The following is a 26,169-nucleotide window of genomic DNA, read 5'->3' as shown; positions in this document are numbered from 1 at the left end:
TGAAAATATCAACTGGAAGAACAATATTCATGGGGCAATACATCACCAGCTAATAGGTTATGGCCAATAAGAGAGGCTGGTCCCACCTGGTTACCTGTGTGGGGATGATCATTCACAAGGTGGGGAACATGTGGCTGTTCCAATGTTATAGCCTGCAACTCCCATCAGTCCTGGCCAGCCCTGTCAATGACAAGGGGATTTATAGGAGTTGCAATCCAAAAACATGTATCTATTTATTTATTTATTGGATTTCTATCCCGCCCATCTGGACCAAACATTCAGAGGGCCTCAGAATGCACAGATGCCTGTCTTACTTTTAATTAGGTTATTGCATGTGTTCAAGTCCAGGATCTCCTAGGTAGAGTGTTTAGAAGTAGTTTCCTGTTCTTTTCTTCTGTGGTGCTCGGGGACCACGTAGCCTGCTATAGGTCACACTCACTGGCTTTTTACCCAAGAGTCACAGTGGTGAATTGAACTCCTGGCTTCTGCATCCACAGCCAGGTAACCAAATGTTCTATCAGCCTATATTTTACATGGGCTAGCTTTTTAAAAATATTTAGAATAGAAGTGACCGATCAGATAGGAAATAGAAGTGACCGATCAGATAGGAAACAATGATTATTCATACATGTCTCTTTCCTATTTAGCATCTGAAGTGGATTGAGTGGGAGGTGCAATCTAATTAATACATAATTAATTAGCTAGGAAGAGCTGAACTCTGCCAACCTCTGTTCCATTACTATCATGCAAACACTTTTCTCCTATCCTGTTTCCAAGTCTAAAACAATGCCAATGGGAGGGGGGGGAATGCCTGAAGCAATGGGCTACATGGAGGTAAAGTGTGTGGAAAGGTAGAATTTGTCAACCCTAACCTGTGCCCCCCCCCCACAGCCTGCTCCACTAACAAACCTTTGCTGGATTTGCAAATTGGACAGACAAACCAACATGGCTGCTTCAGTCTGACATGCCCACTTTTGTTCTCAGAAAAAGGTTGGGCGGTTGTGACTCTCCAGATGTCCTTTTTCCATAAACGGTTAGAAATGGTTTTCCACATATGTTCAGTCACAGATCTGCTCTGGTCCATTTCTCCACTAACATGTAATTAAGAAATACACTCTTTACTCCCAATAGCCAAACCTGTTGTAGAGGTAAAATACATTGTTTCATGAGTTCCATGAAGGAAGGAGAGGGGATTAAATTGTAATAAATGAATGAACCCTGTTTGCAGAATGAAACTGGAACATTTTCTTCCTCTTAAATTTGCTATTTGTGAAATGACTTTAGCCTTCCTTAACTCTGTTCCACTGCTCTCTAGCTTTTCTCTGTATGTGTATATGTATGTGTGTTTCATGCAAACAAGCCTTCTCCCGTTTTCCCCTTCCATCTTTCTGCCTTGAATCCACCTATAGGATTTGACCACCAATTGCAAATATGAACGCCACCATTCAAAATGATGAATTGGGCCCTGTGACCACTAGATATCTGTTCTCATTGCCTTTCCTTTCTTCAACAACAACAACAACAGCAACAGACTTTTACACTGTGGTGCATTAGAACTTCATTAAAGACTGCTGTTAGAAAATTGTTAAACGGAGTTTATATTTCTATCTCTATGTGAGTACAGTGGTACCTTGCAAGACGATGTTAATTCGTTCCATGAAAAAGTCATCTTGTGAAAACATCATTTTGCGAAACACATTTCCCCATAGGAATGCATTGAAATCTATTTAATGTGTTCCAATGGGGAAAAATCGTTGTCTTGTGAAAATCGTCCATAGGAAAACATCATCTTGCGAAGCGCAACAGCAATCGCAAAAACCAATCGTCTTGCAGATTAATCGTCCTGCGAGGCAATTGCCTTGTGAGGCACCACTGTACTTGTTATGTGGGTCTTTGGCAAAAGGTGATTTGATTGTGTTATGTTGTGATGTTTGTTTCTCTGTATAAGGTTGACTGTCTTCTGAACATCTTTGTTCCTTTTACTCTTGATACCTCCTGCTCCCCAAAATACCAATGCACTATAGTGCAGAAGCAAGAAAAAATAGAAGTTTAAAACTGTAATACTGTGAAGCAGCAAAACACAATGGCTGGCAGGTACAGAATACACCATGATAATGGTGCAGTAAGAGATATGAGCAGATGATGGAGTGGAAAGGTAGAATAAGAGGAGGTGGAAGAACTAGCTGGAGCTATGGTAGACAGAATAAGCCAAAGGGGAACATGTTATGTCTTGGGAACAATTCCAGATAGGATGTACTTAAATTAACCCACCAGTTTACACTGGACACTGCCAGTCCTGAAAAAGAAGTCCCTGCACAGTCACGTATTGCTGCTTTGGACCAACCACACCCTCTTTCAACCTAATTAATTCTTAGGATAAAATGTGGGTGGAGAAACATACATTAACTTGTTCTCCTTGTTGGAATGATGACATATAGGTCAAAATCCTCTTGTGTAACTTATGTTGATGTTACCTTACACAAGAAGATTTTGGCCAGTGATGTAATGCACAAATTTAAAAATATTTAATATACTGTACATATTAGTCAAATGTCTAACCCCATGCATCTCATCTTTTATAAGCAACCAGAGGTATTCATAAGAGATGTGAAAGAATTTGTCTCCTCCTTCTCACCATCTAAGGTAAGGCCATATTTTGGCACATGAGGAGGAAATCCCACAAGTACCTCTCCCTTTCCCTAGTAGTAAAAATAACAAATTAAATTAAATTAAATTAAATTAAATTAAATTAAATTAAATTAAATTAAATAATAATAATAATAATAATAATAATAATAATAATAATAATAATAATAATAATAATAATAATAATAATAATAATAATAATAATAATAATAATAATAATAATAATAATAATAATAATAATAATAATTATTATTATTATTATTATTATTATTATTATTATTATTATTATTATTATGGTCCTTTCATGAGATCCAAGTTTGTTTCCAGAGATGGTCACCTCTCTCTGTGAAATGGCAGAGCCGGCCCCTCAGAGCAGAAAAGTAGGGAAAGGAAATTTCACCTAATTAGTAAACCTTTAGTAGAGCTCTACTTTGCACTGCAACACGATATAGGCTTCTGTACTGAACCCAAATTGCAAAAAAAAAAAAAAAAGAAAGAAAAAAAGAAAAAAAAAGAAAACCACCCTGTCATCCTCCCTTCTTATAGCCACCAGTGGACAATTGGGATAAGGAAAAAAGGAGAACTAGGAATACATTCTATTACAGCCAAGAAATGCAATTATTAGCTTCAAGTATTCCTTTCCTTCCAGACCTATAATATTTACACAAGAAGCAGGGCATCAAATACTTGCTTATGTTATGGGCACTTACATCTCAGTGGACCTCTCATGGACTATAAATGCCAACATGCTAGTGAATAAGGCACAGAAGAGGCTGTATTTCCTGAGAATGCTCGGGAAATTAAATTTATCTCAGCATTTACTTCTGTCCTACTATCGTAGCACCATTGAGAGTGTCCTAACCTATGGCATTCCTGTATGGTTTGGGAGTAGCTCCGCAGCGGACAAAACAGCTCTTCAGAGAACCATTAAAATTGCCCAGAATATCATCAGGCTCCAGCTATCAACCCTGGATGACATCTTCACATCCCGCTGTCTGAGGAAGTCACACAACATCCTTAGAGACTTTTGCCATTCTGCTTACAACCTTTTTGAAGTGTTACCATCTGGCAGAAGATACAGAACAATTAAGACTTGGACCACACATTTTCTGAATAGTTTTTATCCCAGAGCTATAATTGCACTTAATAATGAACTTAAAGACCACCAGTAATGAATAGTTGGACAGTGTTACTTAGCCTGCAGTGTAGATGTTTGTATTTTTAGTGGGGGATTTTTAGTGGGTGGGGAGTGTGTGGGGATTTTTTGTGTGAGTGCATGTGGGTTGGTCTCTGGATATCTGTGTGAATATCGTTGTATGTGTATATTATGTATAGGCTTACAATGACAATAAATTTATTGGTATTTGTATTTATATTTAAAATGTATCATGTTTTCCAAGGATAGGTCTCATTCATTAAAACTAAAAGGAAAACAAACCACACCATTTTTAAACTGTATTTTGTGTTGTGATGAAGCATCAGTTAAAAAACAGTGGTTTTGCTTTTTATACTCCCACCCCAAAATCTGCTTTTGGCAAATTTGATCTTCTTCTTCTCTACAGCAGCCTAAAAACATCCTGCTTTTGCAGCCTTTCCAAGGGGTCCACTGATTTCAACCTCTTTGTTATTATACTTGCTTGCTTTCTGCTCTGAATATTCATCAGTTTGTTCCTATGCTCCTTAAATTGTGGCCATACTCATATAGAACCAGCAGAACTGTAGCCTCCAAGATGGCCTTCACTTCTTTTTTGAACATAAAAAAGCTGTGCAACAGAAAATTATACAGAGCCTGCCTAGAACTTTGCCATTCAAAACTCCTACAGGTGTAAAATGTAAATTGGGTAAACTCTGAGGTCCCTTTGAATTCAATGATTCAAACTATAGATTTATACTACTATAAACACACTTTGTGGTCCCTGTGTACAATCAAAAGGCTGGAGGGGTATGTATGAGTGTGTGATACCTTTGTTAGACCACTAAAGGGGCCGGCGGAGAACATGTTGAATGGCTGAAAGGACTAAGAGGGACATTCCAATTCACACAATCAACACTACGACTGGAGCCCCATTTTGGAACATGATACAAGCAGAGAAGCCTGGGCTGCATATATGGTCACAGTTTTTAGAACTTTCTTTTTTCCTGCATCATACAGAGGAATTCTTGGTATTGAGCTTAAGGAAGACCCATATGGGCTGAAAGCTAGTTGTTTTCGTGATTTGTTTTGTTTTGTTTTGTTTTAGTGATATAGTAAAGGTATCATGCCCATGCACACTTTTGGATACTATCCATATTTATACAGTACATTTGCTTTTGTTACAAATAGAGTAGAAGAGAGTAGCAAACTTAAATCTTTTTTCATCTCCTGCTTTTGTTATTGGCATGTCTAATATGAAATCATGCTACTATTTAGGTAAAGCCAATCCCAAATCTAGCTATGAACAGCTTGGCCCCAAACTATACATTGTTTGTTTCTAGTTATCTGCTTATGGCCTAGGAGTCTTATGTACATAGTTTTAAAAGTGAATGCTTTATGAAGTTCCCAGAACACAACTATTTTAGCAAGTTGCTTCAATAACCATATGAATCTTAGATAAAGTTTATGACTGTGTTTATTAAAACACATACATCAATCTTTCATGAAATGACAAAAAGTGGTTTACTCAAAGATCAAATGTTAAGTGTTCTGCTTCTGCGAAACTATACATTTTGTTGTGCTAGTGAGGAAAGCCACAATAGGAACATAGTCCGTTATATAAACACCCATTGTTTAAAAAAATTCAAGTGAAATAATTATATCCACTTACTTTTCAATGATGCCCTATAGACAAGTGAGTTGTTTCAGCAAGAGACTTATATTGTTTTAATGTTCAGCAAGAAAGATCACGCAAGATTCCTGAAATAAGAAGAGAAATTCTTAAGAAAAGTCTGCCATGTTTTCAGTCCAGAAATTACAACAGAGAATAGACAGTACATTTAGTATTTAACAAACAATAACGTTAGTGAAAAAAACTAAGACTAATATTAGGAAATGCTGTTAAATAAACCAGATGCAAGAAAGTTGATGGAAAAGAAAAGAAAAAGGAGAAACTGACATAGTGTCATGTTAAATGGTTTTATAAAACTACATTCTCAATTTTAGCTCTTACACAATTAAAAAATATTAAAGTATTTAAAAATACTTCTTGTAGGAAAAAATACAGTGTTGGGAGTCCCCTGGCAAATGCTGGGTGGACGCATTTGCCATTCCCTGCAAACAGACCCAGAAACCATAGTGTACAAATGAAATGCTGAGAACTGATTGGTTGCAAAATCCATATTGGGATATTTTCCTGTGAAATCCACAAACAGGTTGAAGCTCTGCAAGACTTTATTGCCATATTTAGTTACTTCCAAAATCTGGCAAGGGGTTATTTCTACTCTTAACTTTATAGTCAAAATTTGCTTTAATCAATTAATGGAAATTTTAATTAATATACTAGAATTCCCATTAATTAACTACTGATTACACTGATTAAATAGCCCTAGCTGTTTTCATTATTGAGACTGATGGGCATTTGATGAAAAGTACATCAGCAATCAAACACAATGAACAAAGTAATCCAAAACTATGTGCAGAGTTCCCAAACTACATTACTAACAACTAACTTTCTATAGAAGATGCACATTGCATTGGAGAACAAGAGAGAACATTTCCTTTGTTGAAAATAATGTAACAGGACAAAAGAAACTATAATAATGAATAACAGTGCCCATTTTTGCCATCCATACACACTTATACGTAGTACCACATCCATTATCACAGACTCTTTTGTCCCACAAACCTATTCAGCTGTTAATCAGCAGCCTATCCCTTTCTCTTAGGAATAGAATTCCAAGAACCAGGCTGGGGAATTAAGACAGTGGCTCTTTTATTGTCAAAGTAATTAAATGTAATTAAACTAATGGCAGCCTGGAATTGAAAGTATTTTTTAAAAATCAGAAAGCGTTTGCTTTACATTTATAAAGAGTACAGTGACTGCATCCTTTTACGGTAATTGCCATTATAGCAACATAGCTGGTGGTTGAGCTCCTGACAGAGGGTCGATTTAGATTGTCAGGATTCATTAGCAAATGGATAACTGATAAATAATTGAGTTAATTTTAAACTGATGGACAACATTCAGAAAATGAAAAGCACCTTATTCTGTGAATTTAAATCAACCTTTGCTCACCACATCCTCAGGTAACATATACATCAGCCTACAATTATTTCGCAGCAGTACAGCTACTCAAGAAACCTAGCGGCTTTCAGAAGTTTAGAAATGCATTATAGTCTTGCTAAAGATAATTCTGCTAAAGTGAAGGTATTTTTGTCATAACTGCTAAAATCAGAAAAAAACAATGCAAAAGTCATGGTCTTCTACTGTACCATGGATCCCTTTTTCCAACCTCTGAAGAGATGAGTAGTTTCACGGAATATAGCCTCAAGATTTTAACAATGCCACTTTTACCACAGATCTTGTCCTAACGTTATGGGTCTACATACCCAAAGATATCCCAAGCCCCTCACTCAGAGTTGCCAAAATGTTCAACTAACCAAGTTTTGCTGAGATGTATACTAGCCAGCACCTGTTTAAGACAAGAGATAGCCTGGATTTTAGCTTTCATTTTTCAAAATAAATATTTAGCTCCAGTAGTTATGTAGATATGAGGGGAAATGTGCAAGCAGGTTTCTGCTCAATGTTATAGTAAGAAGAAAGGCTATTTCCACTTCTAATATTCCTACCAAAATAGGGAAGGTAATCTATAGTAGGAGTGTAACCAATCAGTAGGAATTAATTTGTGGAAGGCAGCATCTCCATCAAGACATCTAATCGTGGCAGGGAGCAGGGATTGATGCTCCACCCTCAGCTTCTTTATCTCAATCCTGCCTGTGTTGCCTGGAAAATTCTAAACAATAAATACAACAGCAATCAGGAACCCTGCCATTCATGATTTCCTATCGCCTGGAGCTTTGCTATTGCAGTCAACCAGCCTTTCTTATGTCTCCATTATGGATCTTCCCCACCAAGAAGAGAAGGATATGTGTGAATAGGGTGGAGTTGAAGTATGTATCCTAATTCCCTTTCCAGATTGATAAGATCTGAACACTCGAACGAAATTAAAGTTAAAACTGATGTGAAACTGAATAATGGGGAAGAAACCACGAATAGTTCTGCTGGCTAGCCAAATCCAGTGGAAAGAACATACAAGAAAAATGCAGTGTGCATGTCTACAGCAGCTTCCCCAACTGGTCCCTTACAGAAGCATTCAATTACAGCTCCCACCATCCTAGCGAGTCTACAGGCCAATGTTCTTCTAGGTCAGCAACCTCCTTTCATAATGAAAGATAAATACTGATAATTATAATGCAGGTTTTGCTGCCATCACTTGTTTGCTGCAAGCACCATGCTGTAATTCACTTATTTCCATGCTTATGCCACACTATGATTTTGATCAGATACCCTGTGTGGTATAGTGGATAGAGTGATGGAAAGGACTCAGGAGGTATGGGATTGAATCCACACTTAGCCATGGAAACTCACTGGGAGAGTGGAACTGGTAAAACCACTCCTTAAATACCTCACTTACCTTGAAAGCCCTATTAGGGTCACTATAAACTGATTTCAACTCAACAGCACAGAACAACAACAGATTTGGATTGGTCTCTCCCCCACCCAAAAGACTTCCTGTGAAAAGGAAGAATATCTGTGTCAGGGATAGGCAAAATACCTCATTTGGACTACAGCTCCTAGAATCTCCAGGTCAGCAAAGGTAATTGCTATGGTGGCAGAAGGATTCTGTGAATTGGAAGCCAAAAATATAACTCTGCCAATCGTAAAGTTTCTAATAAAACATCATGGCTAAAGTCCTGTTGCACAGCTCCACATGCACAGTGGGGATGACATCAGTAGCAGCAGTGAACTGCTGTTAATGAAAGGAGATTTCAGGGGACATGCTGACCATATATAATGTGCACCGCAGATCACAAAAGGAAGACTATTCAGTGGCAGTTTGCCGCTGCTACTGTCATCCCAGTTGTGCATGCAAAGCTGCTCAAAAGGAGTTCAGCCGATACATTACGCTTTATAATAAGAAGATTAAACCAGGAACACCGTTGCATATGAGAATCCAGGCTAGTACCAAAATATATGTACAGAAAAATATAATTGTCCCATAATACATTATCAGTTATGACTGGTGACACTGTAGAAAGAAAAAAGGGAGAGAACTGGAGCAGTGAGTAGCCACACTCAAGCCTAAAAGAGAAGATGAGGATCAGTACATAGATAGATCTCTCAAGCTGCAGCAGCCAAAGGAGGAACTGGAGGTGGAAGAACAGAAAGGCAACACAGAAAATGACAATACTGAGAGGAGAACAAAGACAGTGGAGCACCATGGAAATGAGTCATAGATAGGGACAAAAAATAGAGAAGACACTCTTCACCAGAGGAACTGCAAAACCACTTTCAGATTTTTGAAGAGGAGTCTGGAAGACAGCATACAGGACACCCCACAGGAGGACATGAGAGAGACTGAGACTCAGCCAAGCAGAACCACTGAACCCACAGCCTAGAGAAAAGAAAAAGAGAAGAGTAGTTGTAGTAGGAAACCCCCTTCGGTGTGGGACTGAAACTGAAATACTATGCTGGGCAAATCCATACAAGGTATGCTATCTCCCTGGAGAATGGATTAGGGATGTGACGGATTGTGATTGCTCATAAAACCCACAGACGAATACAATTTCTCTCATCCACAAGGGAACAAATGATACAGCCAAGAAGGACTATGAAGAAATCACATAAGACTTTGAAGCTCTGGGAAGAAGACTCAAGGACTTTGGGGCCTAGATAGCCCTCTCATCCATCTCGTACCAGAATTCAGAAGAGGAATACAAAAGGAAGGGAAAATACTCCGGGTGAATGTCTGGCTACAAAGGTGGTGCCAACATGAGGGATTTGGATTTTGGGGTCTTGGGCTACACTTCCTGGAAGATGGGCTGTTGGCAAGGGGTGGGTTGCATCTCACAAGGACTGGGAAGAGTATCTTTGGCCACAGGATGAAGAATTTCGGCACAAGGGCTTCAAACTGAAATGAAAAGGGAAAGGAGATGCAAGGTTAAAGGTAAAGATGGATGAACGCTTATGTACAATAAGAGGAACAAATTGAGGGGGTTTGATTTGGTCTAATAATAATCTTCCAAAAAATGTATGAAGGAAAGCAGCCCACAAAACACACTATCTTCTGGAGTCTGGGAAAGAAACAAAAACTAAAAATCTTACATTCAAGTAATTGAAGGATATAAATTATTCAAAAAGAAAAGGAAGACTAGAAAGAGATGGAGTTACAGTATATGTCAAAAATACATATTCCTGCACAGAAATACAGGAGGATGAGGTTAGTTGTCCTATTGAGAGCATTTGGATTAATATAACTGGGGTGAAAAGTAAAAGGAATGTGGTACTTAGAATCCACTACCAACCATTCAATCAAGGAGAAAATATGGATGAAACCTTTGAAAAACAAATTGCAAGAATTTCAAAGAGTGAGATCGGTTATCTTTGACTTTATTCTAATCAATAAAGATGACTCAGTAGAAGAAGCATCAGGGAAACTGTGGGGTAAATTGACCATGTTCTATTTGAGTGTATTAATTCAAAAGAAACAAAAGCAGAGTGGAGCTGTTTGTGTATGTTGGATTTTAGGAAAGCCAATATTAATAAATTCAAAACATTTATAAGTAAAGAGATCTTAGCAAGAAAAGGAATCCAGGATGGGTGGAAGTTTCTTTAAAAGGAAATGCTAAAGGTAGAATGACAAACAATTCCACTCAGGGGGGAAAAGGTGGAAGACAGCAAAAAAGACCAAAACGGCTTCACAAAAAGTTTAGAGAGGACCTGAAAACAAAGGAGGACTTATATATGAAGTGGACAGAAGACTTGGCTACAAAGGAAGAGTACAGACAAGTAGCAAAGAATTGCAGGAATGGCATTCAAAGGGCAAAAGCTGAGAATGAGCTGAGGTTAGCAGGATGCTAAAAACCAGGGTCCCTTCCTTCTGACCTTCAGAAAACAGGTACAAGATGAGCTGTTCCGAGAGGCCCGATATTTTTCCAGACTATGTGTTTTAAAGGTGAGAGTTGTCTGCCATTGCCTTTGGATGCTTTTTCTGTTCATATTTATTAAGTGGATGATTGTGTTTCGTGGGAGGGTTATTATATTTTTTTACTAATGTTAGCCACGCAGAATAGTGCTTTGCCAATAGATGGGCGAGATCTAATGCAATAAGTAAGTAAATAAGTAAGTAAGCAAGCAAGCAATCTTCAGGTATGTGCATAGAAAAAGAAAAGACACAGTAGCTCAGATACTCAATAGGGATGGAAAAATGGTAACACATGACAAAGAGAAAGTAGAAGTGCTCAGTTCCTACTTTAGCTTGGTCTTTTCTCAGAAGACAATCTATGATCCTCCAGGTAAATGTGAAGTACAAGTTGAGAGGACAGAACTGCAGCTTGAGATTGATAAACAAATAGTCAAGGAACACCTTTTTACTTTGAATGAGTTCAAATCTCCCAGGCTGGATGAATTGCATTCAAGAATATTGAAGGAACTGCCTGAAGAGATCACAGAAACACTGTCTATTATTTTCTTGAAAACATAGAAGATGAGTGAAGTGCTGGATGACTGGAGGAAGACTAACATTGTCCCTATCTTCAAAAAGAAGGAACTACAGAGCAGTCAGCCTGATATCAATCACAAGAAAAATTCTGGAACAGATTATAAAGCAGTCACTCTGCAAGCACTTTGAAAACAATGCAGTAATAACTAGGAGCCAACATGGGTTTATCAAGAACAAATTATTTCAGACTAATCTTATTTCATTTTTTTATTGGGCAATCTCTCTGGTAGATGGTGGGAATGATATAGATATGATATATTAAAAGCAAAGTTTTTGATAACGTGCCCCATGATATTCTGATTAGCAAACTATTTAGGGCTGGATAACAGGTAGATACACAGTTGGTTACAGAACCATAAAGAGTGCTTATCAACGACTAATTCTTAAACTCAGAGGAGGCAACAAAGGCAAGGAATGCTTTTCAAATCTGCAGATGACACAACATTGGGTGGAATAACTAGTATCCTGCACACTTGACCATAATAAAGTTACTAGTAGTAGTAGCAGTATCCTGGAAGACAGAAACAAAATGAAAAAAATATTGATAGGTTTGAGTACTTCACAACAACAGAATGAAATTTAACAGGAATAAGTGAAAAGGTCTACACCTATAAGACAAAAACAAATGTGCAGTTAAAAATGGGAATCCTTGGCTCAGTAATACTACAAGCAAGAAGGATCTTAGAATGGTTGTTGATCACAAGCTGAATATGAGTCAAGAGTACAGTGCAAATGCAAAAAAAAGTCTCCATTAATGGAAGTTTAGTCTCCAAATCCACTGGATTACTAGTTCAGCACTGTTTTGGCCTCATCTTGAGTACCGTGTCCAATTCTGGACACCTCACTTTAAGAAGGATGCAGACAAACTGGAACAAGTTCAGAGGAAGGCAATAAGAATGATCAAGGGACTGAAAACCAAGCTTTATGAGAAAAGAATGAAAGAATTGGACATGTTTAGCCAAGGTTGAGGGAAGATATGATTGCACTTTTCAAACACTTGAAAGGCTGTCCTACAGAGGAGGGGCAGAATATGTTCTCCAACATCCCAGAGTGCATGACACATAGTAACAGGGTTAAGTTACAGGAAGCCAGATTTCAGATAAATATCAGGAAAACTTCTTAACTGTCAGAGCAGTATGACAATTGAACATATGCATATTGGAGGCATTCAAGAGAAAATGAGACAGCCATCTCTCAGATGTACTTTGATTTGGATTCTTACATTAAGCAGGGACTTAGACTTGAATGCCTTATAGGCCCCTTCCAACTCAATTATTCTAAGATTCTATGATTCAGAATGAGGCTGGCCAGCAGTAACATTATTTGTTTGTTTGTTTGTTTGTTTGTTTGTTTGTTTGTTTGTTCATTTGTTTATTAAAAATATATTTCCCCACCTTTCTCTTAAAAAAGGCCCAAGGTGTTTTACATAATTTAAAAAGACAATATTAAAAGCTAAAAGCAGTATATTATACAAATATTTAAAAAGGATGAAATAAATGATATGTATATTAAAAATACATTAATTAAAAACATTACTGGAACAGATTTAGTAATTTTTAAGCTATTTTTAATGTTTTGAAATGTTTTTTTTAAAACATTAATATAATGTTTATTTAATGTTTGTATATGTTTGGTTATTTAGTTCTTTTTAAAAACAAAAATATAAACCATTCCATTTTAGATCTGCGCTTAGAAAGGCAGTCACTAAGGAAAAGCCTGCCTGAAGAATAAAGGAGATGCGATCTTTAAGATAGCTTGGATCAAACCCCCTTAGGTCTATATAGGTTATAACCAGCATTTTGAATTGTGCCTGGAAGTGGATCAAATTGCCAGGCTACCTACTATATGTGCCCCACCTCTAAAAAGCCCTAAATGTAAAATAGGTATAGCAAATTATTTCAGGTTGAAGTAAGAGACTGGGAATTATCCTTGGTAAACAGGGAGAAATGCAAGACATACAAAAAAAACAGAGCTACACCATCAGTTCCAGTTGGAAACCTGGAAACACATGCAATTTATTATCTAAAGCAATAATTCACATGCTTCAAGTGCATAAGGGAAAATACTGCAGCACAAATTGCTGAACGACATTCAATGCCAAGTATAACATGCAGATATTCACTCCGTTGCAATACATCTTCCAGAATAGCTCCCTGTGGCCAATTTATGTTACTCAGTGCTCAGTATCTCATCTTCATATAGAAAAATATATTCTGTTCCTAACATTTCTAAGAAGGGATGTGGAAGAGCACTCATATGTCTTTTCACTCAGTGTTTTTCCAAGTCTTACCATGGCAAGACCCCCATTCAGACCTCCCCCCTGGTGATGGTCAAATGGGCACAAAACTTTGGTTATAATATTGATGACTGGACAAAGATGTGGAAAGATAATTACAAGCAGATTAAATCAGTAAATCCTAGAGAAAACATCCTTAAAATGTTTCACAGATGGCATTTTACTCCGGTAAAATTGGCAAAAATGTCAGAAGGGGTCAGCAATATTTGTTGGAAATGTAAAAAAAAAATCCAGGGGCTTATTATCATGTATAGTGGGCATGCAAAAAAGCAAAAAAAAAAAAGAGAAAGAAAGAAAGAAAGAAAGAAAGAAAGAAAGAAAGAAAGAAAGAAAGAAAGAAAGAAAGAAAGAAAGAAAGAAAGAAAGAAAGAAAGAAAGAAAGAAAGAAAGAAAGAAAGAAAAAGTTGCAAGTTTGGGAAATGTCACAAGAAACTGTTCAGCAAAAAATAAGTTTTAAACTTGAAATTTTATTATTGAATATAATGCCAGAGATTACTGATTTTAAAAAATATATATAGTCTACTGTATATACAATATATACAACAGCCAGGTTACTCTGGCCCCAAAAATCAAAAAATGGAGAAATGCCAACGATTGAAGAGTTATTAAAGAAGCTACTGGACATTGCAGAACTAGATATGCCTTCAGAGACAGTATGTGATCAACCAAGACACTTTGTAAAGGAAAACTGGAAGCTGATGTACAACTGGGGCCAGAAACAAACAGGAACTTAGGGGAAGAAATATTTATGGCAAATTAGTACTCACAAGAGGGACATGGTGGCCCTGTGGGTTAAACCACAGAAGCTTCTGTGTTGCAAGGTCGTAAGACCAGCAGTCGTAAGAGCGAATCCATGCAACAGAGTGAGCTCCCGTTGCTTGTTCCAGCTCCTGCCAACCTAGCACTTTGAAAGCATGCAAATGCAAGCAGAAAAATAGGTACCACCTCTGTGGGAAGGTAACGGTGTTCCGTGTCTAGTCATGCTGGCCACGTGTCCATGGAAACTGTCTTCAGACAAACGCTGGCTGTATGGCTTGGAAACCACCCCCTAGAGTCGAACACGACTGGACTAAATGCCAAGGGGAACCTTTACCTTAGTACTCACAAGAACCCTTTAATGATAATAGATGACCAGATGATGGCCAAATCTCTGATCCATATACGTACCATGATTATATGTAGCATTTGTATTATTTATGTTAGTTTTGTTAGGTCCTATTATTGTCGTTCTGTATGTTTTATATGTATGAATAGTAATTAAAATTTAAAAAAAAAACACTAAAAAGACACACACAGGATTTCTGAGCTACCTGTGGAAAACAAACCTTTTCTCTCCCTTCTCCGATATATTGGTCATCGTTCTGTGCAAGAAACAAAATGCCCAATGTCCTTTCTGGTGAATCTTGTGGATGAAATATTCTATCCTGCACAACAACTGTAATACTTCTACACAGTTTGATGCTTCTTCTGCCCTTGCCAGTAAATCTTGCACAGAAAAGTTCCCTGCTATGTTTCCTTTGCATTTACCAGATTAATCCTCTGCAGGAAAGATGCTATCCTGCAAGAAATGTAACCATTTTGTGCAGCTGAGTGCTTTTTCTGCCTTTTCCAGGTGAATCCTATGCAGAAAAAAACATGCATTTCTGTGCAGGAATTGCAATAATACCAAAGAGAAAAAGGTCACAAAACATCTGAGAAATCCCGCAAGATTTTCAGCTGGATTCTAGAGGGGGGAAAAAATCTCAAAGGAGAAATTGCATTATGAAAAAAGAATTCCCCCCCCCCTTGGTTGCATTCCCAAGACAAAAAGGCTGTGAGAGTCACATATCTACTAAGAAGGAAGAAACCAAATAGGTTCTACCACTTATATCATTAAAATAGATTGGGGCCACACTACCTGAACATCAGGGAAACAGACTTGCAAGAAAGATGTAAAGTATAACTACAGCACAGGATAAACCCAAACATACCAGCTTTAATTACCACAGTTCAACCAAAAGAACTCCGAAAGTAATTATTATACAACTAGGATATTTGAAAGTTATTTTCAGGAAATACTGTTTCCTTAAAAGCTGTAATGCACAGGGTTTACTGAGGAGAAGAGACATAGTTTTAAACCAGATTAATTTTATACAAGCTGGATTTCGAAGGGGGAAAGGAACTAGAGACCAAATTGCTAACATGCGCTGGATTATGGAGAAAGCCAGAGAATTCCAGAAAAACATCTACTTCTGCTTCGTTGACTACACAAAAGCCTTTGTGTGGACCACAGCAAACTATGGCAGGTTCTTAAAGAAATGGGAGTGCTTGACCACCTTATATACCTCCTGAGAAATTTATATGTGGGACAGGAAGCAACAGTTAGAACTGGATATGGAACAACTCATTGGTTCAAAATTGGGAAAGGAGTATGACAAGGCTGTATATTATCTCCCTGCTTATTTAACTTATATGCAGAATACATCATGCGAAAGGCTGGACTGGAGGAATCCCAAGCCAGAATTAAGATTTCCAGAACAAATATCAACAACTTCAGATATGCAGATGATACCACCCTGATGGCAGAAAGTGAGGAGGACTTAAAGAACCTCTTAATGAGGGTGAAAGAGGAGAGCGCAAAAAACAGTCTGAAGCTCAACATTAAAAAAACCCAAGATCATGGCCACTGGTCCTGTCACCTCTTGGCAAATAGAAGGGGAAGATATGGTGGCAGTGACAGATGTTACCTTCTTGGGCTCCACGATCACTGCAGATGGTGACAGCAGAAATGAAATTAAAAGACGCCTGTTTCTTGGGAGGAAAGGGATGACAAAACTAGACAGCATTTTAAAAAGCAGAGACCTCACCTTGCCGACAAAGGTCTGTATAGTCAAAGCTATTGTTTTTCCAGTGGTGATGTATGAAAGTGAGAGCTGGACCATAAAAAAGGCTGACCGCCGAAGAATTGATGCTTTTGAATTGTGGTGCTGGAGGAGACTCTTAAGAGTCCCCTGGACTGCAAGGAGAACAAACCTATCTATTTTGAAAGAAATTAACCCCAAGTGCTCACTGAAAGGACTGTTCCTGAAGTTGAGGCTTCAATACTTTGGCCATCTCATGAGAAGAGAAGGTAAAAGGTAAAGGTAAAGGTTCCCCTTGACCATTTTTGTCCAGTCGTGTTCGACTGTAGGGGGTGGTACTCATCCCCGTTTCCAAGCCATAGAGCCAGCGTTTTGTCCGAAGACAATCTTCCGTGATCACATGGCCAGTGCGACTTAGACACGGAACGCTGTTACCTTCTCACCGAGGTGGTCCCTATTTATTTGCATGCTTTCGAACCGCTAGGTTGGCGGGAGCTGGTACAAGCGACGGGAGCTCACTCCGTCATGTGGATTCGATCTTATGACTGCTGGTCTTCTGACCCTGCAGCACAGGCTTCTGCAGTTTAGCCCGCAGCGCCACCACATCCCTTGAGAAGAGAAGACTCCCTGGAAAAGACCGTGATGTTAGGAAAGTGTGAAGGCAAGAGGAGAAGGGGGTGACAGAGGATGAGATGGTTGGACAGTGTCACCAAAGCTACTAACATGACTTTGAACAAACTCCGGGAGGCAGTGGAAGACAGGAGGGCCTGGCGTGCTCTGGGCCATGGGGTCACGAAGAGTCAGACACAACTTAATGACTAAACAACAAAGACTGCCATTACATAAATAATAGAAAGTGGAACTATTGGTTTTGTTTAAAGCTTGCTCTTTAGAGGTTTGGATAATTTTTGTCTTTTCTCAGAGGTAGAAGAGTTTAGCTGTTTAAACCTTTCTTCATGTTTCATAAATATTATATCTCCTCTCCTAAATGGTCAATAGGCCTATAGATATAGGTGATAAAATGAGGACTTTGATAAGTCAATGGCAAGTCTGAGAAGTCCGATAACTCTGCCTAGAAGGATGAGACGAATCCATTCCTTTTTGCATCCTTGCTTATCCTGGCTTTAGAAATTATGTAGGGCTGGGACAGCAGTTGTGATAAACACCATTCTAAGGGTGTGGTTCTAGTTCTGAGGGAGGCACTTTTAAGCCCACTTTCCAATAAATTTAAATTTAGTTCCTATGCTTTCAAAAATCAATGCCCTGTTTCTAATCTCAAAATTTTTTTTTAGCAAGGTTCTTACAGAAAGTTCTGGTTTTCCAACTCCAAGCAGCCTCAGGAGTCACTGATTATTAAAATCCATTCCAACCCAGTTCCATCTCAGATTAGATATGGAAATTGCCTTACTGAGTGACTGTGAAACGCATATGAGGATGCCTGACTCTTTTTGCTGTCCTTGATCTCTCCGTGGTTTTCAGTGCCATCAGCTACAATATTTCCCTGGACCATCCCTTCCAGGCGGGGGACCTTGTGGAATAGACTCTCATTCAACTTGAGCAGAAAGATCAAGCAGGTGGAGCTGGGGGGATTTCTTTGCCACCCCTTGGCTACCAATCAGTGGTTCCCTGAGGCCCTGTCTCATTTCTGATGCTTTGTAACATCTACACTAAACTGCTTGGTCAGATCATTCAGAGGCTTGGCCTGAGGTTTCATCAGAAAGCAGAAGGCAAGCAGCCTGTACCTCTGTTTATCACTTTGTAATCCTAATGAGGATGTGGAAATCCAGAACAGATATTTGGGGCAACTCTAAGATGTAAGAGGGCAAACAAGCTTAACCTTAATCCAGATAAAAAGGAAGCGTGATGGTATTGTCAAAATACCATAAGTTTTGGAGTTTACCAAGATTACAGTGACCAGTATTTTGGACCAGCTTTGTCCTGTTTACAATTCTGACCTTATCTAGCAGTAGATCTTGTATCACTGGAACATGTGCTGGTTACACTCTGGATTTCTCCAGTGTGCTCTATGTGGGGTTTGCCCTAAAGGACATCTGGTACAGAACAGAATCAAATTGAATTCAATTCAAGCAGAATGAATTCAGTTCATTTCAAGCAGAATGCAGAAGCAAGGGGAAAGCTGATCAGATAATATTAGATCAAATCTGTACCAGCTACATAAACTGACTATTTGTATGAAGCCCTTTAACACCACGAAGAGTTTAGGTCGTAGTGCCTCTGCCCCAAACTCAAGATTAGCACATTTCTTTCTCTGTCGGCAAGAGCTGCTGGCCTCCTGAATAGCAGTGAAAGGGCCTTTTTTTGTAGTGGCCCCACATCCCTGGAGTACCCAGTGAAATAGACACCCCCCTTTTCTGTTGGCCTTCTTCACATGAGCTCTAAAAATGTTTTTAAAATATCACATTGATTTTGAAGAACTGTGGAGCAGTAACTGTTCTGCCTGCTGCTAGTCTTACGGTTACTGCTTTTTCTACCTGTCTTACATACTAAATTATGTGCTGTTGTCCTCATTGCTTTCAATTGTCATTTGGCGTGGTTTCACCATGTTGTTTTACTGAATAGCGTAAACTGCCTTGAAAGGACAATCTATCCTGAAAGGCAATTTTAAAATCCATTAAATAAAATGAATAAAATAAAATGCTGCTGCTACCATCTTTGAGGCCATCATATAGAGATACTGCTTGTGAATAATTAAATACAAGGGACAAGGTAACTACTGAATCTAGGAATGGCTGAAGCTGCATAAAAGGCTTTCTCTAAGATGTTCTCTCTTTCTCCTCTTTCCTATCAATAAAACATTACCACTGTAGCGTTGCTAAAATGATCTCTGAAACAAGATGAAAGAGAAATTATAAATGATATTATTAAAGACTAACCAGCTTAATCTCAGATTTTGTTAAGTCTGAGTCCAGTTTTCTTTTTTTCTAAATAATCAATTCCACCCAACTGTTGGCCCCTTTCAAGCTTCTACAGAACAAATAAATGTGGCCAAATCCATCGGTTTTCCTTTAGATCTAAGTAGGGAGAAAGCTACTTAGATCCTCAAATCCTTTGGAATTAAAAGGGCTTGGCAATCATTCTTTGCTCCTTGTCCCTTTTTGTAGCAGAACATGCAGCAGATCAAGCACAAATAATGGAAAAGACATTTACACAGTCTCTTACAGCTTCGCAGGCTTATTGTAGCCAGTGGTTTTAAATAAGTTGAAGGTGATTTCCCCTACTTATTATGTACAGTATACACGTTATTTCACTGCTGATACCAATGCTTTCTATCACAAAATCCAGAACCCTAAAAAGTAAATTTATTGCCAGTTTTGTGGGCCATAAGCATACCATTCAGGCCATCTGTTTTGATCCATTAGTAACAGGCATTTTTCAGCCAGCACAGCAGTTGCAGATGAACAGCTTGCTCCAGCCAAGGCTAGAGATGGGTCCCTTCATCCAGTCCACCTCTCTTGAGCTCCTTCCACTGCTTGAACACAATTAAGCTTTAAAGGATAAAGCTCCACCTGGATCTCAAAGCAAGTGCATCTTTTTTTTTTCTCCCATGAGTTCTCTATCCTGGCACATTCCATGTCCTGTTGGGAAGATTTCTAAAGCCATGAGTGAAACAGGCAAGTGGGAAGGGAAGTGGAAGAGCACGATCTCCCTGTTTCTTTCCAAGGTGCAAGGCTCCAAGTAGAAACAAATGCAAAGCACATGTTTTCCTTCAAAACCTGCCAAATTCTTAGTTTAAATCTGAGAAGATGAATAAAAGCTTCCACACATGCCCTTCCTGACAGAACCACAATACTTTCATGGAATGTTTTAAATTCCTCCTTTAAATAAAAAGAAAATGCTGTGATATGTGTTTACCAAGTATCCCCTCCCCAGTTTATTCTTTTTTCCCATCAGTTTTTGTTAACACAGCCACCTGAGATTTTTCATTCATTCTGACAAAAGCTGTATGCTCGGTTGCCATTTCTACAGTTTAATGCTGGAAGTCAAACAAAGTAGCCTTGAACATCCCAAAACTGTCAGAGAGAGAAATACAAGCAAAAAAAATACATTGTCACACCTTTTGACAGATCTCTGAAGTGACAGAACTTCATAGTTGAGAAAGATAGGGACCACAAAGAGAATCCATTAAAGCTAATATAGAAAGCAGAAAAGTACAGTATTTGCTTACAAAAAGCACAGCAGTTGCTTGGCCTACCAAAACAATGGAAAGGTCCACAGAGAGGCCACAAATCTGCCTTCCATTTTTAAAAAGGTTTTCTTCTGTGACACCACTCTGTTGTTATTATTCTGATTTGCAACCATATTTTCCACACCATTGTTCATTATCATGCCATCCTGACTGTTTCCATGGTCAATTGCGAGTCAAACTTAAATATACAGTAAAACCTGTGAAATACTTTCCAGTTTACCCTCCTCTTTCTGGCTCACTTTCCCCCCCACCTATCCTCTTTAGCTTGCTGATTATATTTTCTGGGCTGCTTCAGTTATTAATTTGATTTTATATTCAGGATGAATGGCATATATCGGCCTGATAAAAGATTATAGTAGGAACAGTGCAGCTAGGCAACCTTTTCCATGTTATCTTCCTCTTCTCTTATCCTCTCAGAACTGCAGTTTAGAGTAATTCCTCCTTTACCATCAGATCTTAATACTGTTTGGCCTTCATTTGGGGAAGAGTTTTCCGTCTAGGCCAAGGGTCTCTGACCTTTTTCAGTATGAGGACCATATCATATATTTTACACATTTTCAAGGGCCGAAGGGGGGGGGGAACAGTTTTAATAGCCAAGGTGGGGGATAGTTTAGATCAGGCTTCCCTCCTCTTCCTATGTCCACTCAGGCATAGGAAGAGGAGGGAAGGGGGACCCAAGACAGTGGGAGTGGGGATCACTTGGGTCTCCCTTCCCTCTTCCTCCTATGCCCAAACAGGAATAGGAAGAAGAGCAAAGCCTGAGAGAAGTGATCTCCCACTCCTACTGTCTTTGCAAAGACAGCGGGGGTGGGGGATCACTTGGGTCTCACTTCCCTTGCCTTTCTATGCCCACTTTCTGTGCAAAGCCAGCGAGGGAATCGTCTCAGTCAAGCATGCTGAAAGGGAAGCCCTCCTGGGTCCTCCTTGCAAAAGCTAGGCTACTGGAACTGAAACCACGGTCCCAGCAGTCTAGTGTCTGTTTCCGCTACCATCTATTCTAGGCAGCCATGGCCCCCAGCATACAAGACCGGGCTGGATAAAAAGGCAAGGCAGGCCAGATATGGCCCGCAGGCCATAGTTTGGAGACCCCTGGTCTAGGCTCAGGGCTCCTAACCCACCAGCATTCTGCATAGAATATTTAGCAAGGATTGGAGCAAATAGTGGGACGCTCTTTCTAAATAAAATCTAATGCCAGGTATTGTTTAATCAGATAATTCAAAATGTGTGAGACCTGTGAGAGCCTTTAGGAATTCATCCTTGAGAATCATTGTACCTTTTGAAGAACTGTAACCCAAGTATTTTCTCATGCAATGTTCAGAATGCAAGACTAGGAGTGGAGGGTTCAAATTGAAGCACAGCTCATCTGACTCATTGGCCCCTATGATTAAGTAAACTTATATAGGATTGTCAAAACTCCCTACCAACCCCAGGCAGGCCATCATGAGGAGGAGGAACTCTTTAAGAAGGAATTGCTTGTGAAGAGAGATTTCTCACCTCCAATAATTTGCAAATGATGTTGCTTTCTTTCGTGATTAATTTTCAGACTGTGAGCGCATTTTCCCTTCAAAATCCTAATTCTGCAGACAAGAAAGACTGCCATAATCAAATCTCTTCGACACTAATATAATTTCAGCAGTAATGATGTGTTACCATCATACAGCTTGACCTTCACAGAGTAATGCTGGGTTGGCCAGCATCTCTCAGCCTAGAAATTTAAAATTTTAGGTTGAACCTTGGACATTTCTATTGAAGCTTTGGCAGTCTACGGAGAACATTCAAATAAGGTTGGAGCTCATCGCCCTGGGGTTGACTCTACCTCCACTGGAAGCAGCCTCTTGCAGTGACAGGGTGTGCCTCTCCTAACAGTTCCAATGGCAGTGGAGAAACTATGGCTTCACTGGAGCTTCTAGCCTAAACTCTGAGAAGAAGTGTGGGCACATGAACTCCAAGAAGGTGGTGGGAGGAAGAACACATCCATTTGAGCCTTTGGGGAAAGAGAGTCACATTGATTGTTTCTAAAGGGAATTATCTCTCATATTCTGCCACTTCTTCAGCATCCACGGTCCCATATCCTCAAGAGAGGAAGTCAAACCCTACAGTCATGACAAATCCTGTTCATTACCTATACATTATTTTATACTTTAGGTATAAAATGGCCACAGCTTCTTGAAGTTATTGTTCAAGAACATCTAGGCCCCCAAGTTTTAGAACCACTGCAATGTAACAATCCTCCCCCTTTTCTACCTGCACTGTGATGCAACAACTTTGGCTTCTTATTGTTTGTGATGTGTTGTTTGGCATTCAGTTCAAGAGGGGGATCTGAATGGTTTACAGTAAGCCATAAAAAACAATATGATTACTCTCAATAAATCTTTCAGATTTCCCAGTCTTTATTTCTAGAATTAGATTAGATTAGGTCAGTCTCAAGAGACTATGGTAATGTGCTCTGTATGGAGGACTTGGAACAGCGTCTAGTGTGGCTGAGGAGGCCAATTCGAGAGTGACAATCCCTTCCACAATGAAGACAAATACAATCTGTCCCCTGTCCAGCTCCCTGATTTTGCTGGGTTCAGGACTGCCTCTTTGCCTCAGCCTGCTGGACAAGTGTCTCTTCAAAGTGGGAGAGGCCATAATGCACCGCCTGCCTCCAGGCTGAATGCTCAGATGTCAAGGTCTCCCATCTGTTGAGGTCCATTCCAAAGGCCTTCAGATCCCACTTGCAGATATCCTTGTATCGCAGCTGTGGTCTCCCTCTGGGGCGCTTTCTTTGAACTAATTCTCCATATAGGAAATCTTCTGGAATCTGACCATCAGCCATTCTCATGACATGCCCAAGCCAATGTAGACGTTGCTGTTTCAGTAATGTATACATGCTAAAAATTCTAGCATTACACACACAGAATCTATATAATCTACACAGTGGAGTGTTTGCAACATATATATACATTTAAATTTGGGGTGTGGGAAAACTTGTTTATTTATTCTAATCACTCTGAGCCCTAGGGATAGAATGATATTCAAACATAAATAAAAGCAAACCATTTTATTAATCATTCATACAACAATTTTACTCCATGAATTTCTTCCAGTACTAATAGCACTCTTTGGAGATCACTCCACTGGTGGAACTAAGTAAACATGTCAAAGACTTTCGTCCAGCTGAGGTTTTGAAGGAAATACTTTGTATGTATTTATTTATTGCAAACATACGCCATCTGTTCTGTATACTGGAAAGAACATAGCAGCTACAAAACACCATGCATGAAAACCTTTTTCAGAACCCAGAGTAGAAATATTTTCTTAATTTTAGCAACAAAAGTTCAGCAAAACCACCCCTATAGGGCCTCTGGATCAAATGGGAGAGGCTGCAAATCTCCCACTGGAAATAAACAACTCAGTGGTTGCATCATACCTGCCATACATGGCAGCACAGGGTGTAAAGCATTCCTTGGAATGTGGCAGGAGATCTTTTTGGAGAGAAAAATCTTGTGCCACAGGTACTTGCCAAGGGTCTGTATATGGTGTTTTCCTCTTTTCTTTAAAAAAAACCTTTAAAATATTTTAAACTACAGTATTTAAACAGTTCTCTCAAATGGACCACATCCAGCCCTGTGTGGCAGCTCAGCAGAATTATGTTCACTCCACAAATGTGGGAGGTGGGAGACCTGACAATAAAACAGTAGCTTACCTAGAGCCATCTAGTCGGTTCATGGTAGAGGTGCAAAATAGTTTGAAGACATATGTTAGAATTATTATTTTTAAAAATTAATTATATTTATTGGTTTTCCACACTGCTGTGGTATTCATAAGAATAAAAGGGTCATTAAATGCACACTTACCAAATAATAATTAAACACTTATACACACAAATTAAAATAAACCAAGTACTCCTTGATTCGTGGCCCAGTCTGTTCTTAGATCAAGATGACAGGCTGCAAAGCAAGCACTAAATACCTTTACTAGATTTTCTTTAAAAATATATATTGGCAAACTGAAGACCACAGTCATGGTTTAGAAACTGCTTGTCATGAAGCCGCAGTAAAGCACAAACAAACAAAAAACTCTCATCAAATGTCCCTGTCACTTAGCTTAATGAATGTATGCAAATTACTAGATTATGGAAAATGCCTTGGAGCACTTCAGCAAGTAACGTACTTAGGAAGAAATCTACAGAGATACACCAATCCAATTTGTCTTTGAAATAAAGCTAGTTGGTTTTCTCCAGATAATTTCAGCCTTTTTTGTGCTTGGTGCCTTGGCAGCAGTGCACTATGCACAGTGAACTAATAGTTTAGTCTCCTGAAAGGATAGATTATGAAGTATTCTGCCACAGACACAGATAGAAACAAATATGGATGGTACAGTATTTCTCTTTGCGCTTTTTTTCCACAACAGTGGGCTTGCTTGAAGGTAATTTCATGGTTGCACCGCATTACTATTTGTTCTAATAGAGTTTGCACCACTTTGCTAGTACTTCTGGAGTGGAAAGATCAGCCAACAGTCTGTCATAAACCCGGAGGATGCCCAAATGTACTCACATTCTCTGGGGAAGCTCCTTCCCATGCAAACAAGGTAGATACGGCCCTAATGAAAACTGCAGAATCATTACTGGATGCCTGAAGCCAACTCTGATTCATAAAGTCAATTAACTACAAGGTATTGCACCCAGCAACATACAAACAGAGGTAGCATCTAAAGTGAAAGACCCGAAGAACCTACATTAAATGTGTACCTGTTCTTTGGTTACCAGCACACCTGCCTCAACTCACACGCATACATCAAAATGAAGGGAAAACTCTTTTCCAGAGTATCTGTGAATCTTCAAGGAACAGCAGAGAATGCCAGGACTATAAATATGGAAGGAAAGACTATTGACTTCCTAAAATGGATGGAACTCCAGGAAAGCCTAGCCCCTGGTTACACGGAGAACTGAGTTACAGTACTTGGAAGTCATTTAATAGGCTATGGACTCAAGTTGGCAGAACCAAACAGTAGGCATAACATTAGGTTTCTTACTAAAATAGTACTTTGCCAGTGCAGAGAAGAATGAGCAACTTTATACCTATGTCATTGTATTCTATATCCTCAACATCTACTATGGAAGACTTGATATTATCTGTCCCAAATTCTCTTGAACTTATTCATTGTTGGGCTTTTTTTTTTACAGCATCATAGAATCATACAGTTGAAAGCGGCCTATATGGCTATCGAGTGCAACCCCCTGCTCAATACAGGAATCTAAATCAAAGTATATATGATAGATGTGTGTAACTTTCTCTTGAATGCCTGCAGCGTTGGAGTGCTCACCACTGCCTGAACTAATCGGTTCCATTATCATACTACTCTAACAGTTTAAAAAATCCTGAAATTCAGACCAAATCTGGCTTCTTAGTTACCAATTCACTTTTAGGGTCAATTTAAGTGCTGATACTGACCTTAAATGGTAAAACTGCATAGCTAAAGAGCTGCCATGTGAACTTGCC

At 39.0% G+C, this 26,169-nt stretch overlaps 1 protein-coding gene across 11 annotated transcripts in view; it reads right to left on the bottom strand.

The window, feature by feature from the left end:
• The window catches only part of ENOX1 (ecto-NOX disulfide-thiol exchanger 1), a 540,515-nt gene that overhangs the window by 378,883 nt on the left and 135,463 nt on the right, over window positions 1–26,169 (bottom strand). For 9 of the 11 annotated variants that reach the window (XM_078390695.1, XM_020797018.3, XM_020797022.3 and 6 more), the window contains one exon: window positions 5,451–5,539. The gene's annotated coding sequence lies outside the window, so the exon portion shown is untranslated. Of the gene's footprint in view, window positions 1–94; window positions 181–5,450; window positions 5,540–8,256; window positions 8,275–26,169 lie in introns of those variants that run through there. The other 2 variants (XM_078390697.1, XM_078390698.1) reach the window with 2 other exon arrangements.

Source organism: Pogona vitticeps, chromosome 3 (genome assembly GCF_051106095.1).
Source record: "Pogona vitticeps strain Pit_001003342236 chromosome 3, PviZW2.1, whole genome shotgun sequence".
NCBI lineage: Eukaryota > Metazoa > Chordata > Lepidosauria > Squamata > Agamidae > Pogona > Pogona vitticeps.
This window is presented reverse-complemented; position numbering and strand designations above follow the sequence as displayed.